The sequence below is a fragment of the Schistocerca americana genome, chromosome X (genome assembly GCF_021461395.2).
Source record: "Schistocerca americana isolate TAMUIC-IGC-003095 chromosome X, iqSchAmer2.1, whole genome shotgun sequence".
Taxonomy (NCBI): Eukaryota; Metazoa; Arthropoda; class Insecta; order Orthoptera; family Acrididae; genus Schistocerca; species Schistocerca americana.
In genome coordinates this window covers 925,476,403-925,495,567 of record NC_060130.1, presented here as the reverse complement: position 1 = coordinate 925,495,567, position 19,165 = coordinate 925,476,403, and the positions used below count along the sequence as shown (strand labels likewise).

Here is a 19,165-nt window from a genome sequence, read left to right as displayed (position 1 = left end):
TTGCCCCAATGTCATTTTTTCCTATGAGGATTATTTGAACCAATGGAGACCGTATTACGTACTTCAGTTGTTAGAGGTCGTATTACGCACTTCAGTTGTAGGCAATTGTTGTCCACCAGTGCAGCAGTGCATTGTCTCTGTTTACTAATGTAGCCATACACCTGGAGTGAGAACACTGATATGGTTGGTGCGTACTACGTAGCGCACCACAACGGACGAGCTGCACAGCGGGTTTATCAACAACAATATCCTAATCGCTCTATCCCGCATCATACGACCTTCGCTGCCGTGTACCAACGTCTGCGTGAGACCGGGTCATTTAGCAGATTACCTGGACTGGGACGCCGTCGCACGGTAAGAACGCTGCAAGTTGAGGAAGCTGTCTAGCAGCGTGTGGAACGGGATCCTTCAATCAGCACTCGTCCAATTGCACGTAACATGGGGACGAATCAGACGAGAGCAGTTGTTACGTTCATTTCACGTACAGTGTGTCCACAACCTGGAACCAGTTGATTATTCACCGCCGGCCGGGTGTGGCCGTGCGGTCTAGGCGCTTCAGTTTGGAACCGCGGGACCGCTCCGGTCGCAGGTTCGAATCCTGCCTCGGGCATGGATGTGTGTGATGTCCTTAGGTTAGTTAGGTTTAAGTAGTTCTAAGTTCTAGGGGACTGATGACCACAGCAGTTAAGCCCCATAGTGCTAAGAGCCATTTGAACCATTTTTGATTATCCACCCAGAGCACAGTTTTTGCAGTGGTACCTGGAACAATGTGAAATGCATCCTACATTTCCATCCTCTGCGTTGTTTACCGATGAAGCAACGTTCGGGGGTGATGGAGTCTTCAACAAGCACAATTCGCATGTTTGGAGTGAGGATAACCCACACGCCACAGTTACTAGCGCCCATCAAATGCGGTTCTTCGTTAATGTGTGGGTCAGTGTTGTTGGGGACTATTTAATTGGGCCGTATTTGCTACCTAGTTGTTGTCTCTTGGTCATAAAAAAATGGAAAAGTGTTTGTTGGTTTAATTAATTTGCCGCCAGAGAAATCTTCCTCTACCGGTTTAAATACTCCTCATACGAAAAATGACTTTAGGGAAAAATATTTGTTTTAATGTCCTCTACAACCTCCCAGAGTTTAAATACTTTCCATCCTGTATAAAAATATTGTGTGACGATGGTGGTGGTAAGTTCCTATGGGACCAAACTGCTGAGGTCCTCGGTCCCTAGGCTTACACACTACTTAATCTAACGTAAACTAACTTACGCTAAGGCATTACACACACCCATGCCCGAGAGAGGACTCGAACCTCTGACGGGAGAAGTTGCGCGAGCCGTGGCAAGGCGCCCCAGAGCGTGCAAACAGTAACATAAGCATACTGCACCTATTACAACTTTTCATGTTCGCCAGCAGATGTCTACTGGTGGAAAGGCAACTTGCAACTGGTGGTGAACATGAACACTTGTAATCGGCGTTATACAGTTATATTTATGTTTGTTCGTAATACTTTTACATATGACATGCCGATGTGTAGTGGTCTTCATGATGGAGGGAAGTGTATATCCAATGTAAAGCATCTTGCAACACTAATGGTCAATATGTTGTAATATTTCAAAGTATAATATTCGATGACGACAGCATAGCTCTGTCGAAACAGATCTTCCAATAAAATGATTTCTTTTAGCAATCTTGGCTTGTGAAGTTTTCTTCAGTTATCATACACTGCAACCGAGCGAGGTGGCGCAGTGGTTAGACACTGGACTCGCATTCGGGAGGACGACGGTTCAATCCCGCGTCCGGCCATCCTGATTTAGGTTTGCCGTGATTTCTCTAAATCACTCCAGGAAAATGCCGGGATGGTTCCTCTGAAAGGCCACGGCCGACTTCCTTCCCCATCCTTCCGTAATCCGATGAGACCGATGACCACGCTGTCTGGTCTCCTTCCCCAAAAACAACAAAACAACCAATCATACGCTGCAGATTGCCCCCAGATTGATCATATAATGAATCCATTGTTATAAATTTCTGCATGAAGAATGGAAAGAAGGAAAGGATGAAGCTTAGAATTCAAAACGTTATTGACAGCGAAGTCGTTAGAAACTTGAAGTATGGGGGGGGGGGGGGGGTATAAACTTCGGCCACGGCCTTGCTGGAAGAACCGACTGACATTTGCCGAAATGATTCAGGGAAACCACGGAAGATCTAGATATGGACGCCTGAATGAGCTTTGCGCCCCGCTTCTCGTGAATTCGACTCCAGTGTGTTAGACAGTGCGGCACCTAAGTTCGCAGACGTGACCACGCTGTGTACGAAAGTTCACAGATGATGTCTTGCTGCTATCAGCACCACAGGTGTTTGTGTAAAGCTGAAAATTCTGAGCGTCACTAAGCTCGAAAATTTTAAGACTTCCGTAGCAAGCAAGCATATAAACACCGGCCAGCGCCTGATGACAGCTGTGGTGCGTGCTTCTAACAGTCGTAATTTTCTTCTTTAACTTTGAGCAACAAGGGAAGTTTGTTTGTGCATTGTTGGTCATGACGTCAGTGTAGCGACGCATCGCAGAATTTAGGGGACGTCTTTTGTCTACTAAAATAAGCCTAATGTATATGACGTAATGATACTGACAAAACTACCACACTGTTCTACTTTCAAGCGCGGTACTGTTGTCTTGTACATTTGATAACCTGCAGCTTGTAGAAATTGTGAAGGTGTCATATTAATAATTAATTGTTTGACATAAGCTGTTAGCTGGTAGAAGCACTTTTATTTTAGCGGACAAGTTTAGGGAGCAGCCCATCATCGGAGGTATCTGTATTGAAAGAGACACAAATTTCTTATGCTGCGTTACTGACAGTGTTTATGGTGATGTTTTATGCATACCTGATTTTTCAATTTATTGTAATGTGACTAACCTTATACGTAATGTTTTCTAGCGTACGCCATATGCAGTCGGAATGCGATCTACATCTACATGGTTACTTTGCAATTCACACTTAAGTATCTGGCAGAGGGTTCATCGAACCATTTTCGAACTACTTCTCTACCATTCCACTCACGAATGGCGCGTGGGAAAAGGAACACCCAAATCTTTCCGTTAGAGCTCTGATTTCGCTTATTTTATCACGATTATCATTTCTCCCTACGTAGGTGGATGTCAACAAAATATTTTCGCATTCTGAAGAGAAAGTTGGTGATCGAAATTTCCTAAATAGATCTCTCCACAAAGAAAACCGCATTTGTTGCAGTGACTGCCACCCCAACTCGCGTATCATATCAGTGACACTCTCACCTCTATTGCGTGATAACACGAAACGAGCTTCCCTTCTTTGCACTTTTTCGATGTCCTCCGTCAATCCTACCTGGTAAGGATCCCATACCGCGCAGCAATATTCCAGCAGAGGACGGACAAGTGTGGTGTAGGCTGTCTCTTTAGTGGGTTTGTCGCATCTTCTAAGTGTTCTGCCAACAAAGCGCAGTCTTTGTTTCGCATTCCCCACAATATTATCTCCGTGATCTTTCCAATTTAAGTTGCTCATAATTGTAATTGCTAGGTATTTAGTCGAATTGACAGTCCTTAGATTTGTGCGATTTATCGTATACCCAAAATTTATCGGATTTCTTTTAGTACCCATGTGGATGACCTCGCACTTTTCTTTGTTTAGTGCTAATTGCCATTTTTCGCACCATACAGAAAGTCTCTCTAGATCATTTTGTATTTGGAATTGATCTTCTGATAATTTTACTAGACGGTATATTACAGCGTCATCTGGAAACAATCTAAGGGAGCTGCTCAGCTTATCGCCTAGATGATTTATATAGATCAGGAACAGCATAGGGCCTATGACACTACCTTGCGAAACGCCATATATCACTTCTGTTCTGTCCGATGATTTACCGTCTACCACTACGAACTGTGATCTCTCTGAGAGGAAATCACGAATCGAGTCACACAACTGAGACGATACTCCATATGCACGCAATTTGATTAATAGTCGCTTCTGAGGAACGGTATTAAAAGCCTGCAGGAAATCTAGGAACATGGAATCAATTTGAGATCCCTTGTCGACAGTACTTATTACTAGCTGTGTTGCACAAGAACGATATTTTCTGAATCCGTGTTGGTTATGTATCAATAAGCCATTTTCTTCAAGGTAATTCACAATGTTCGAGTACAGTATATGCTCCAAAATCGTACTGCAAATTGAGGTCAGTGATATGGGTCTGTAATTCAATGGGTTGCTCCTATTTATTTTCTTGTATATTGATCTGAGCTGTGCTACTTTCCAGTCTTTAGGAACAGACCTTTCGTCAAGTTAGCGGTTGTGTATGATCGCTAAGAAAGGCACTATTGTGTCGCATACTCTGAAAGGAAGCTGATTGGTATACCATCTGGACCGGAAGACATGCATTTCTTAAGTGATTTGAGTTGTTTCGCAACACCTAAGATGTCTGCTTTTATGTCACTCATGCTAACAGCTGTTCTGGTTTAGAATTCTGGAATATTGTCTTAGTCTTCTTTCGTGAAGGAATTACGGAAAACTGTATTTAGTAACTCCGCTTTAATGGCACCATCATCGGTAACATTTCCATCGCTATCGCGCAGTGACTGTATTGACTGTTTTTTGCCACTGGTGTACTTTAAGTACGACCAGAATCTCTTTGGGTTTTCTACCATATTTTGAGACAATTTATCATTGTGGAAATTATTAAAAGCATCTCGCATTGACGTCCGCACTAAATTTCGAGCTTCCGTGAAACTTAGCCAGTCTTGGAGATTTTGCGATGGTACCTAACGGTTACTGTTGAGTAGTTGCTCCTCCTAACAGCGTCCGAAACCTGCAAACCAGTTGCGCCTCTATCGGCTGTTACTCATACTTTAGGTACTTGGCCTATGCACGACTCTGTTTCAAAACAATAGATGGATGTAGTCACAAGATCGATCGCGGACGTCTGCTTTCATGTCTCGCAGCTAATTTACTGCAAATAATAACCTGTAGCTGTGACCCTGCAGACAAATAGTACAGGCATTGTCTAGAATTGCCAGTTAATAAAATACACAGAAGTACAAAATAAAAGTCAAATGATTAATTTAATAGCAATGGGTCTATTCTAATGTCTGTAATTGATGTAGTCACAGAGAATTATGCAGAATAATGTTTCTTTAATAAAGGACATCACAATCAAACTGGAAATGGTTATACGATATTCGATTAAAGTACAGATAAAGGAATACCCTTATCAAATGCAGTAAAGTTACGTTGAAAGCCTTACGAGAATGGTAGCAAAAACGTAGTAAATAGTCATCGAAGATACGCGCAAACTAAGTTCGTTCCGTAATCGAAGTACACAAAATATTCATCAGCTCAAAAAAGTTCAGAATCCGACATGATGATTCACAAATTAACACACGCGATACAAAGACTACTAACTCACATACTGTCTATTCTCAGTCCCGTAAATCAAGCGGCAATAGTTAAAGTCCTGGACTGGAGCACATTCAGACCTCTCGAAATATAAAGTCCCTGAGAAATTAAATACCACTAGTTACCGCAAGCAGATATGCCTCCTTCCAGAACTTGAGTGAAAGCGCCTAGTTTCGCTCACTTGAGCTCTTCACTCGAAAAGCCCCAGTCTCCACTTGACTCCAACAGCGTTCCGCTACAGTCCAGCTCTCATTGACTGAAGCGCAATCCCACCAAAAATTCGTGGTTCCCAAGCTCTACAAACATTATTCGAGTCAACGTGACCACTTTCCCGCAGTAAATTAATATATAACAATAATATTTATATAAAAGAAATGTTATTAATAAATAAGGTAGCATCGTTGCGCAAGTGTGCTCAATGTAAATGAGAACAGATCGTTGTCAAATAATTTTTAAACAACTGTTTATGCCTTCTTGTGAGAAGCGTGCTTTGGTTCTCTTTTCACTTGTTGTGTCCGCCAACAAATGCGACTGTCCACTTTCAAAATTTAGCATAGTTTTCTAATATCACTTGCAATCAACATTTAAATGAAGTTACGGCAAAATAGCAAACTGTTAGTTAAAAAAACACAGGTATGAAAAAGTATGAGGTACTAATGTTGTAACCATTTGGTGTATAAAATGTGGAGAATACGATTTTCTGACAAACTTCTGCGTTTATAAAAGGAGTAATATATCAATACATAAAATAGACGTAGCTTTGAGGTATGATAGGTATGGACAGTACTATAATTTGTTGAAATCGCATGAAGTGATTAAAAGTTGTTAATTCAGAGGATCATTGCGAAAATGTTTATTCGCTGTGGGATATTAACTTCTGCAGTTTTAAAGATACTGAAATATTTTTACGTCACTGAATGCACCTCATTTATCTGAGATCACCGATGAGTTCAGATTTTCATTAATATTCATTATTCAAAAAGCTGTAAGAAATCATCTTTCAGCTTGTCTCACACTCCGCCAGTTCTTGGAGCTTTCTCTGTTCTCTTATGCTTCAAAATTCTCCGTACTGGGATTTTCCCCATTTCCGGTGCAGGCCTTGTGCCTGCAATGGTCGATGCCCCTGGACCGGCCGCGGCGCTTTGAAGGTCCTGGGCTGTTCACCAGCGCTCAGCTGTACAACAAATTCATCTTACCTCATACGAATTCTAGGCGGACGCTTAGCTCGCCAACCTGCGCGTAACATTACAAGAATAAGGAATTGGTTACGAAAATATAATTATATGCATTTTTCTTTTGCAATTGCTGTACATGGAAATATTTTTTTGTTACACATTGTATAAAATACATACTGCTGTTTCTAATTCGTATTATATCTGTTAGCAGATAAAAGAAACGTGTTGTCATTAAAGAACACAAGCGAAATTTTCGAAGTCTTTTTGCTTTTTGTAGATCGGACTCATCATTTAAAATATCTTTAGGATGTTTCAATGAGTATGCGAAAATTTCTATTTCTTCAAAATGTTTAGTACGCTGCCTTTCTCTAAAATATGTAGGACTGATAGGAAGTGTGTCATGTCACTGGCCGTGTGGTTTTGTTCTTTTAAGTTCGTTCTAAATGAGGGTAGGCCAGCGCCAGTTAGGTTTAGATATTCTTTAAAACTTGTTTTGAAATTTCCTCCACGTTGCCCTGTGCAAATTCTCTCACAGTTGCCGCATTTTAACCTAAAATCTCCGAAAGGTGTAAATTTACAGGATTGTTCTATTTTACGACTGATTTGTGACTGCACTGTGTTTTGAGTTCTTAATCCTATTTTTAGGTTGGTTTTCTGTAGTTTAAGTTTCATTTTATATGAAATTTTTCCCCAACATTGTATGACAGTGAATTATGTATCACTGCTACAATCTGTCCTTGTTAACGTAATGCTGTTTTTTACTTTCTCCTCATTTTTGTGTACTTTTTTCTTACAAACTGTAATTTTCGCATTCTTCTTAGTATCTTGAATTAAGATGTCATATTTCCTTTAGTCAATGAATACCTTATTACTTATAAAAGATCGAAAATATGCACATTTGTGTACGTTTGCATGATAAGAGGTAATGCGTATTATATACAGTCTGTGGTTGTATGTGTTGGTGAAATATCCAAGGGAATAACATGCCCGCTTATTTCCTTTATTTCACAATCTATACTTCACTCGAACTGTTAAAATTTTACTTTGTATTTGTTTTTTTTTATCTGCTGTTTCATTTACCTATTTATTCTCATTTATTAGATCTTTGAAGGACATTATCTTGTTCAATCATCCCCTTGGACATGCCACCAAATTTTACTGTATATTGTTTAAATTACTAATCATCTCTGAACAACTGTAATTTGTCATGTAGTTCGTTATTTAATGTGTCATATTTTAACTAACCTAAATACACTGAACAATCAAAGAAACTCGTACACCTGCCAAGTATCGTGTATGGCCCCCTCGAGGACGCAGAAGTGCCGTAACACGACGTGGCATTGACTCGACTAACGTCTGACGTAGTGCTGGAGCGAACAGACCCCATGAATCCTGCAGGGTTGTCCATAAATCAGTAAGAGTACATGGGGGTGGAAATCTCATCTGAACAGCACGTTGCAAGTCATTCCAGATATGCTCAATAATGTTCATGTCTGGGTAACTTGGTGGTCAGCGGAAGCGTTTAACCTCAGAAGAGTGCTCCTGGAGCCATTCTGCAGCAATTCTGGACATGTGGGGTGTTGCTTTGTCCTGCTGGAATTTCAAGTCCGTCGGAATGCACAATAGACATGAATGGATGCAGGTGGTCAGACGGAATGCTTACATTCGTGTCACCTGTCAGAGTTGTATCTAGGCGTATCAGGGGTCCCATATCATTCCAACTGCACACGCCCCACACCATTACAGAGCCTTCACCAGCTTCAACAGTCCCCTACTGACATGCAGGGTCCATGGATTCATGAGGTTGTCTCCATACCCTTACACATCCATTCGCTCGATATAATCTGACTCTAGACTCGTCCGACCACTCATCAACAGTCCAATGCCGATGTTGACGTAAAGCTTTGTGTCGTGCGGTCATCAAGGGCACAGGAGTGGGCCTTCGGTTCCGAAAGCTCATACCGATTATGTTTCGTTAAATGGTTCGCAAGCTGATACGTGTTAATGGCCCAGCATTGAAATGTGCAGCAATTTCTGTTACGTTGAACGATTCTCTTTACTGGTCGTTGGTCCTGTTCTTGCAAGATCTTTTTCCGGCTGCAGCGATGTCGGAGTTTTGATGTTTTACCGGATTCCTGATACGATACACTCGTGAAATGGTCGTACGGGAAAATCCCCACTTCATCCCTACCTCGGAGATGCTGTGTCCCATTGCTCGTGCACCGACTATAACACTACGTTCAAACTCACTTAAATCTTGAAAACCTGCCACTGTAGCAACAGTAACCGATCAAACGACTGCGCCGCACACTTGTTGTCTTATACAGGCGTTGCTGACCGCAGTGCCGTATTCTTCCTGTTTACGTATCTCTGTATTTGAATACGCATGAAAGTACCAGTTTCTTTGGCGCTTCAGTGTATTTCCACATCGCATATTTGCTGAAATATTCAATTTCTTTTTCGTCCTAAATAAAACATTAATAACTGCCCTCTTTGAAACCAACTGAGATATTCTCTAGTTCCATTACTTCAAAATCTGTAACTAAACAAAAATTTCACAATCATACATATTTATCCTTGTACCTGACGATATCGTAATAGCCGAAAATCTGTCTGTAAGATAATAATGTAGAATACTGCACCTGTGTCGTGTGTTTTTTTTTCATTCATAATTTTAATATCAGTTTTGTTACATTAGTTAAGAAAGCAGAAGCCGCTGAAAATGCCGTAGTGCGTCCGAGAATTTGCGTTAAACTAGGTGTAGAAGTTTCCACACTTAAAATAGTCGAAGGTAAGGTCTCAGTAACGCCCAACGGTCGAGTTCATTAGAGACCTACGGAGAGCAAGCTCGGTTATGGAGAAAGGTAGGGAAGGAGATGGGTCGTGTCCTTTTGAAGGAACAATCCCGGCATTCACCTTAATTGATTATGGCATAATCATGGAAAACCTAAACTTGGATGACCGTTTGGGGTCTCGAACCAGTGTCCTCCAGTGTCTTACCACTGTACCAGACCACCTGTGTCATTTCTGCGTGGCGGGGTAATCATTTTCGTTTTGTGTCACGAAGCTCGATCAGATATCAGCTTTGTTAAACTGCCTACTATTCAGCATAAGTGAGAACAGCTTTAGAACTAGTTTTAGCGTAGTCATAAACTTTTCGATAGTGTCCCAACTTTTTGTGAGAAACTTTGACTACCGGTATCCATATCGTATTGAACGCACGTTTTGTAGACAGTGAAAACCTCATGTATTATCCTATGCTGGTAGTAAATGAAGAACATAAAGCAAGGAAAAGGACTGAATTGAAGTTACTGCTCATTCGTGGAATTAGTGCATAATGTTATCCTAATATAGATTTCTGTGATGCTTACTTTCGTGATTCTTTCTGAAGCTACGTAATAGACAGCTCTTCAAGTTAAAAAGGCGCCTGCGTATTTCCTGCTACCATTTTCCATTTCTCTAAGGGTGGTGGTGGTGATTACGCACGAAAATCTCTGTATCATATCGACTATATAATCCCTCGGTTTTCGTAAGCCCAAGGTGACATTGCAAAACATCGGTGTATCTACACAGCGATAGTCACCGTTGTAGCAACGGTGGTCGACAGTTTAACAATGACTGTAGGCAAGCAGTAATTAACCTTCGCAATTAGAGGGTGGCAGGGTGTTGGGGCTGATAGTTTATGTCCATCTTTCTAAATTATTGTAATCTAGTCAGTTACTTTGCATTTTAAAATTCTGAAAAAATGTTTGTTTTTAATGACAAAATTGCCATAAGAAATCAAGAAATCAAAATTTTACATAAATTTAAATATCTGGGAGAAATCATAACATATAACCTCAAGGAAAAGCCAACATAGCATAACAGAAAAACAAATTGACTAGAGCACAATATATCACCAAGAACACCTACAACAAAAAGAGCCTGTCAATAGCAACAAAATTAAAACATTACAGAACAGCTACTCAATCAGAAATAACATACGCAAGTGAAACCATCTTGCCGGCCGCTGTGCCCGAGCAGTTCTAGGCTCTTCAGTCTGGAACCGCGCAGCCGCTACGGTCGTAGGTTCGAATCCTGCCTCGGGCATAGATGTGTGTGATGTCCTTAGGTTAGTTAAGTTTAAGAAGTTCTAAGTCTAGGGGAATGATGACCTCAGATGTTAAGTCCCATAGTGCTTAGAGCCATTTGAAACCATCTTCAAAACAACTAACACTGCACAAAATACTCAAAGTAGAGAGAAGAATCATCAGAACGTGCATTAACAAATAGTACCAGAAAGATGGACACTGGAGAGTACCTACAAATGAAACAGTCTACAAGGCTCAAAATGGCTCTGAGCACTACGCGACTTAACTTCTGAGGTCATCAGTCGCCTAGAACTTAGAACTTATTAAACCTAAGTAGCCTAGGACATCACACACATCCATGCCCGAGGCATTATGATTTAAAAATCATTTTGTTTGAATTGGAAAACAAACCGAAGCTTTCCGTCTAAACTGGCCGTCGCTAAAAATGGCTCTGAGCACTATGGGACTTAACATCTGAGGTCATCAGTACCCTAGAACTTAGAACTACTTAAACCTAACTAACCTAAGGACGTCACACACATCCATGTCCGAGGCAGGATTCGAACCTGCGACCGTAGCGGTCGCGCGGTTCCGGACTGAGCGCCTAGAACCGCTTGTCACCCCGGCCGGCCTGGCCGTCGCATGAGAGACTTAATGAGCAGCATTTGTTTGGGCTCATTCCAGCTACACATTGTCAGAATGAAATTACAAATATCTGCTGACACAGCAGAGAAAATGCTCCTGAAGACTTATAGGGGAAACACCCAGTGTAAAGACAGGTCGTTGTTTAACGTTGTTACAAAAAATGTCGGAAAGTGCTTGGCTGATTTAATTCAAGTTTTTACGCGATAGCGTAATGAATATTTGGATGGACACAGGCTATATATTTCTTCAATGTATGTATCATATACAGGGTGGTCCATTGATAGTGACCGGGCCAAATATCTCACGAAACAAGCATCAAACGAAGAAACTACACAGAACGAAACTCGTCTATCTTGAAGGGGGAAACCAGATGGCGTTATGGTTGGCCCGCTAGATGGCGCTGCCATAGGTCAAACAGATGTCAACTGTGTTTTTTAAATTAGGAAACCCCATTTTTTTATTACGTATTCGTGTAGCACGTAAAGAAATATGAATGTTTTAGTTGGACCACTTTTTTCGCTTTGTGATAGATGGCGCTGTAATAGTCACAAACGTAGAAGTACGTGGTATCACGTAACATTCCGCCAGTGCGGACGGTATTTGCTTCGTGATACATTACCCGTTTTAAAATGGACCGTTTACCAATTACTCAAAAGGTCGATATCGTGTTGATGTATAGCTATTGTGATCAAAATGCCAAACGGGCGTGTGCTATGTATGCTGCTCGGTATCCTGGACGACATCATCCAAGTGTCCGGACCGTTCGCCGGATAGTTACGTTATTTAAGGGAACAGGAAGTGTTCAGCCACATGTGAAACGTCAACCACGACCTGCAACAAATGATGATGCCGAAGTAGGTTTTTTTGCTGCTGTCGCGGCTAATCCGCACATCAGTAGCAGACAAATTGCGCGAGAATCGGAAATCTCAAAAATGTCGGTGTTGAGAATGCTACATCAACATCGATTGCACCCGTATCCTATTTCTATGCACCAGGAATTGCATGGCGACGACTTTGAACGTCGTGTACAGTTCTGTCACTGGGCACAAGAGAAATTACGGGACGATGACAGATTTTTTGCACGCGTTCTATTTAGCGACGAAGCGTCATTCACCAACAGCGGTAAAGTAAACCGGAATAATATGCACTAACGGGCAACGGAAAATCGACGATGGCTGCGACAAGTGGAACATCAGCGACCTTGGAGGGTTAATGTATGGTGTGGCACTGTGAGAGGAAGGATATTTGGCCCCCATTTTATCGATGCCAATCTAAATCGTGCAATGTTTGCTGATTTCCTATGTAATGTTCTACCGATGTTACAAGATGTTTCACTGCATGACAGAATGGCGATGTACTTCCAACATGATGGATGTCCGGCACATAGTTCGCGTCCGGTTGAAGCAGTATTGAATAGCGTATTTCATGACAGTTGGATTAGTCGTCGAAGCACCATCCCATGGCCCGCACGTTCACCAGATATAACGTCCCCGGATTTCTTTCTGTGGGGAAAGTTGAGGGATATTTGCTATTGTGATTCACCGACAACGCCTGACAACGTGCGTCAGCGATTTGTCAATGCATGTGCGAACATTACGGAAGGTGAACTACTCGCTGTTGAGAGGAAAAAAAAAATGGCTCAGAGAACTATGGGACTCAACATCTATGGTCATCAGTCCCCTAGAACTTAGAACTGCTTAAACCTAACTAACCTAAGAACATCACACACATCCATGCCCGAGGCAGGATTCGAACCTGCGACCGTAGCAGTCGTGCGGCTCCGGACTGAGCGCCTAGAACCGCTAGACCACCGCTGTTGAGAGGAATGTCGTTAGACGTATTGCCAAACGCATTGAGGTTGACGGACATCATTTTGAGCATTTATATCATAAATGTTGTATTTACAGGTAATCACGCTGTAACAGCATGCGTTCTCAGAAATGATAAGTTCACAAAGGTACATGTATCACATTGGAACAACCGAAATAAAATGTTCAAGCGCACCTAAGTTCTGTATTTTAATTTAAAAAAACCTACCTGTTACCAACTGTTCGTCTAAAATTGTGAACCATATGTTTGTGACTATTACAGCGCCATCAGTCACAAAGCGAAAAAAGTGGTCCAACTAAAACACTCATATTTATTTACGTACTACACGAATATGTAATAAAAAAATGGGGGTTCCTATTTAAAAAAACACAGTTGATATCTGTTTGACCTATGGCAGTGCCATCTAGCGGGCCAACCATAGTGCCATCTGATTTCCCCCTTCAAGCTAGACAAGTTTCGTACTTTGTAGTTTCTTCGTCTGGCGCTTATATAGTGAGATATTTGGCCCGGTCACGATCAATGGTCCACCCTGTATAAATATACACTGGCGGCAAAGAAATCGCAACACCAAAAAGTAGTTGTGTGACACAAACGAAAGTTGGTAGGCGGATTTCTACGTACATCTGAAGGCTGATGGCTATTCAGATTTCGCGCCAGTCACATAAGAGTGGAGCTAGTAGCGCCACTATGAGGATGCAAATCAAGTTTACTTTAAATACTCGCTACAACGGTCGTGAACGTTAGTTACCTTTGAGATTTGACGTGGTGAGGTGATGTTAGTCAAGACTGCCATTATCAGTACCTCACTGACTTTGAACGAGGTGGTGCAATAGAGCTACGAGAAGCTGGATGGTCCTTCTGCAGTACTGCAGGAAGACTTTGCAGGAATGTAGACACTGTAAATGATTGCTGGCAGCGGTGGTCACGAAAATGTGCGGTCTCAAGAAGACAGAGCTCCGGACGACCACGCGTCACTACCGAGAGGCAAGACCATCGTACGGCTCTGACGACGTGTGGATTTCAGATAACTGCCTGCTCCTGGCCGGGGTAAGTCGCTGCTAGTTGAAGTTATCTATTTGTGTGGGTGGGGCTCGCTTGATAGCGGCGACACCACCTCGTGACTAGTTTTCAAACCTTCCTACAAACAAGATTACAGTTGACATGTCAATCTTATACAAACGAGGCATACATTCATAATACAATTATAGTACACCGATATACGTGTAAGGTATACAAATTTATTATGGTTCTGTTATAAAAGTTGCCTTACTAGTTACATATCGCGGTGTAAGGCTCAAAATGGCTCTGAGCACTATGGGACTTAACATCTGTGGTCATCAGTCCCCTAGAACTTAGAACTACTTAACCCTAACTAACCTAAGGACATCACACACATCCAAGCGCGAGGTAGGATTCGAACCTGCGACGTAGCGGTCACGCGGTTCCAGACTGTAGAGCCTAGAACCGCACGGCTACACCGGCCAGCGGCGGTGCAAGTGTGAGAAAAATAGGCGATAGCTCATGTACAGAAACTGCCCCTGCAGTGATCAAAGCGGTATATGGCCGACTTAATAACAGAAAATTGCACCACATAGGACGGATACTCGAGAACTGGTGCGCAGAGACGCAAATGGTCACCAAGTAAATTCTAGAGGCCGCTGACAGCGGCGCGCGTTTTTTGACTAAACAGTACATTATTTTTACTTTTATTAACTTCATATAGATTTAAAAATACTAAAATGCCAAAAATTCTAACACCAGTTCCCGTCAGATCACCTAAGTTAAGCGCTGTCGGGATGGGTGACCATCTGGTCTGCCGAGCGCTGTTGGCAAGCGGGATGCACTCAGCCCTTGTGAGGCAAACTGAGGATCTATTTGATTGATAAGTATCGGCTCCGGTCTCGGAAACTGACATTCGGCCGGGAGAGCGGTGTGTTGACCACATGCCCCTCCATATCCGCATCCGATTATGATGCATATGGTCTAAGGATGACACGGCGGCCGGTCAGTACCCTTTGGCCTTCATGGCCTGTTCAGGGTGGGATTAAGTTTTAGTTCAGGTTTTTCATTGGTCTGCAGTGGGGCGAATTACACCAAAAAGCTCTGCCTTACGTCATTACATGACGTCATTTCCAGAAAACGCTGCAGTTGTATAAGCTACGCTCAGACATGTAATTTTTTAGGGACTGGACACATTATGTGTAGCGCATAACAGTGTTACTACTGAGCGTGACTCATGCAACTACAGTTTGTTCTCAAGGTGACGTCAATAAATGACGTGACACACAGCAGTTTGGTATAATTCGACCCATTGGTGATCAATGAGTGGTCTTAAGAGAAAAAAAAAAGAGTTGTTGGCAATATAGGCTTTTAAAACATATGTTAAGTTAATAAAACGAAAAATAATGTATTGTTTAGTCTGCAAACATTTTATATTCGACGCTCGCCGCTGTCAGCGGCCTCTAGAGTTTACCTGGTAACCACTGGTGTCTCTGCAAACCAGTTCGCTGATGTCCGTCCAATGTGGTGCAATTTGCTGTTGTTAAGTCGGCCATATACCGCTTTGATTACTGCAAGTGCAGTTTCCGTACATGGGCTATCGCCCGTTTTTCTCACACTTCAGCACGGTATCTAACTGGTAAGGCAACTTGTATAGTAGAACCATGACAAATTTGTATACCTCACACTTATATTAGTGTACTATAATTGTGTTATGAATATGTGCCTCGTTTGTATAACACTGAGATGTCAACTATCGCCTTCTTTGTAGGATTATGTGGTAATCGACTCAGGTGTCCGAAACTAGTCACCATCTAAAAATAAAAAAATAAAAAATAGATACTTCTCAATGCAACTTAAAGCGAAGCTACAACCATTTGTTTCGATTATAAGACAAATTGCTGACCTGTTTGTCACCTGCAGCATGCTACAATTTCGTAACTAAGTGTTGTTATCTTCTTGTAGGTACACTCGCTAATGAGTCACAAGTGGATGTATTGACCCCTTTCTGCAACATCACCTCTTGGCGCATGATGACGATCATCGAGGACCCAATTAGTGAGTAGTAATTCTTCTTCTTCTTCTTCTTCTTCGTTTTCTTCTTCTAACATAATTGCGTGTATGTATTACTAACGTGACGTTTGTTTGTAGATGTACTCGATGAGCAGGTTGCGATTGACTGGCTTTTGCTGGAAATAACGGCCAATAAGATCCCACTGCCCCATTCAGAGGAAGCTAATTTTGAACATTAGTAGAAACGCAGTGTGTGTCTACATATATATTTAATTATGCCTGATAATATTGTTCCTTGCTCTGTCTGTGTTGATGATCACGAGGAGATGCCGGGTGGTGAACTTGCAGCCCCGTCCACGATGATGCAGCCACGGTCTGAGGTGCAGCAGCCCAGAACGCCATCTCCGTTATTGCAGCCTGCTCCGCCATCCAAGATGATGCAGACCAGCACACTGACTAATTTTGAATGTAAGCAGAAAAACTATATACCCCTACGAACTTCATTTTTCTAAATTATTCGTGATACTTAATTTTGTTCCTCCTCCTGTCTGTGCAGGTGATAAGCTGGGTGGGGGGTTGTACTAACCCTGTCAAAATGGTTCAAATGGCTCTGAGCACTATGGGACTTAACATCTGAGGTCATCAGTCCCCTAGAACTTAGAACTACTTAAACCTAACTAACCCAAGGACATCACACACATCCATGCCCGAGGCAGCACTCGAACCTGCGACCGTGACAGTCACGCGGCTCCGGACTGAAGCGCCTAGAACCGCACGGCCACCGAGGCCGGCACTAACCCTGTCAATGATGGTGCAGACACCTATAAAAACGTCTGTATGCAAAGCTAGCCATGCAGCAGCTGCAGTCAGGAAAGTGGATGCATCCACAGCGTGTCGTGCAGCTTGGCTCATGGCATTACTCATTGTCACCAATGACATACCAGCAGCAGCCATTGATGTACCCACCGCCGCGCACAATGTAGCCCAGTCCGCTGACTAATGTTTAAAATAACTTCAAAAAGTATAGATCCCTACACACATATTTATTTTACTTAATTATACGTGGTACTTAATTTTGTTCCTCCTCCTGTCTGTGCAGGTGAGGTGATGCTGGGTGGCGCCCTTCCCCTCCTGCAGCAATTACACCATCTACGATGTACCAGCAGCTAGCTATGATGTGTCCACCGCCGATCTTGAAGCAACAGTAGCAGCAACCGGCCCCGTCGACGTCTGCGACGATGTACCATGGACCGACCACGATGCAACAGCAGCACACGACGCCATCGAAAACTGAGATGCAGCTCTGGCCGTCGACGTTCCAGGTCAGTCCGTGGCACGAGATCACAACTCTCGTTCGTTTACCACGGGCCGCGCGCTGGCCCGTCTCGCGAGCGTCACCAACGGAGATCGCTGCGACACTGCGTTGGGTGTAGCAATAGCAGCACCCCACCCGTGCTAAGGATTGCCAGGTGAGTCCTACAGCCGCACTGGACTATTCGGTGATCGCTGGTGCATTTGGGTGCCGCATTACACTTGCCAAAATGATAATTCGAACGCTGGCTACCGATATCCTGCCGCCTTCCTTAATGCTTGTGAAGCTGTTTTGGAAGGGGAGCCCATCAAAGATACGTCAATGACACAACGACCCGCGGTATCCCGCTATTAAGTACGAGGCAGTTCTGTACTATGAGCTCAGACACCTCCACCTAAAGCAAAAAAAAGGAGGGCGTTGTTGAGGAGAGGAAAATTGTCCAAATTTGGGAAAGACTGTCGCAGGATGAGTCGATCGCTGAATGATTCGTAACTTTTAGTGAGAGCGTCTACTGGGTAATGGGGGGAAGGGTGTCCGGTAAGGCACTCATCGTGTACTCCGCAATGAATTGTACTCACATGTTTACGATTCACTTAATGAGGGGTCCAATTACATAACACTTCCGGAAGATATTGTCGCTAAACATGTATGCTTTTATGTCCAGAACACTGCTAAGGGGGATGTATTTTGCTTTGCATGGTAGCTTCTGGCTAGCGATAGAGAAGATACAAAGCATCTGATGTCTGTGGGCATTATAAGGTTCAAAACATCGAATTCTCAGTAAAACTCGGGGATATTCCTAAATTCGAGAGGCAGAACCCCGATTATCCGATTCATCTACACACCCTGGGAATTGATGAGCTGGAAGAAGAAGACGACCATGAGCAGAACAATTCAACACGTCCGATTGTGCGGCCGGTAATCCTTTTGTGTTAACACCTAAGATCAAGAAGGTTATCGACTTGTTAAAAGACGAGGAGAATGGTTCCTAGATTGTGGAGTTTATGGGTCTCAGATCCAAGATGTACGCCTACTGTATAGAATAGGTGAAGATGCGACCCAGAGTCGGGCTAAGGGTATTCATCGTCAGGGCTCAAAGGGTTTCACGATCGAAGATTACAAGAGATACCTTCTCGAGGGCGTTGATGCAGCTCTATACATGATGCACCAGGTAATCTTTATATCGCAGGGCCATGCGACTGCAACTGAAATTAGAGCTGTCCCGTCATCACGATAAACGGTCCATCTATGGGGACGGGATCGAGACCCTCCGGTACTCACACTATTCACTGGAGCGATTGAGTGTGTGGTTTTGTAAATAGTTGATGCATATGTGTGGAATAGTTTGATGAGCCGTTTGTCATAGGTGTGTGTGTGTGTGTGTGTGTGTGTGTGTGTGTGTGTGTGTGTGTGAGAGAGAGAGAGAGAGAGAGAGAGAGAGAGAGAGAGAGAGAGAGAGCGAGTCTCACTGCACACTGTGTCTGCGTATATATTGCCTCGACAATACGTGTGCTTGTAAAAAAAAAATATATGTAATAATATGTGGGTACGTGTGTATGGTTTTTTCTTCACTTGCTACTGCTAGCCTCCGTTTCCAATAGAAATCATTGTTTAAATATTGGATGTAGTGAAAGAACTGTATATATTGTAAATGGAAAGACCTGATAAGGAAATATTAATAGAATGATCAGAAAAGGA

The 19,165-nt window shown here is 42.8% G+C and overlaps 1 protein-coding gene across 1 annotated transcript in view; it reads right to left on the bottom strand.

Moving 5' to 3' along the window:
* Positions 1 to 19,165, bottom strand: part of LOC124556521 (rho GTPase-activating protein gacV) — a 307,419-nt gene that overhangs the window by 200,987 nt on the left and 87,267 nt on the right. The window lies entirely within an intron of this gene.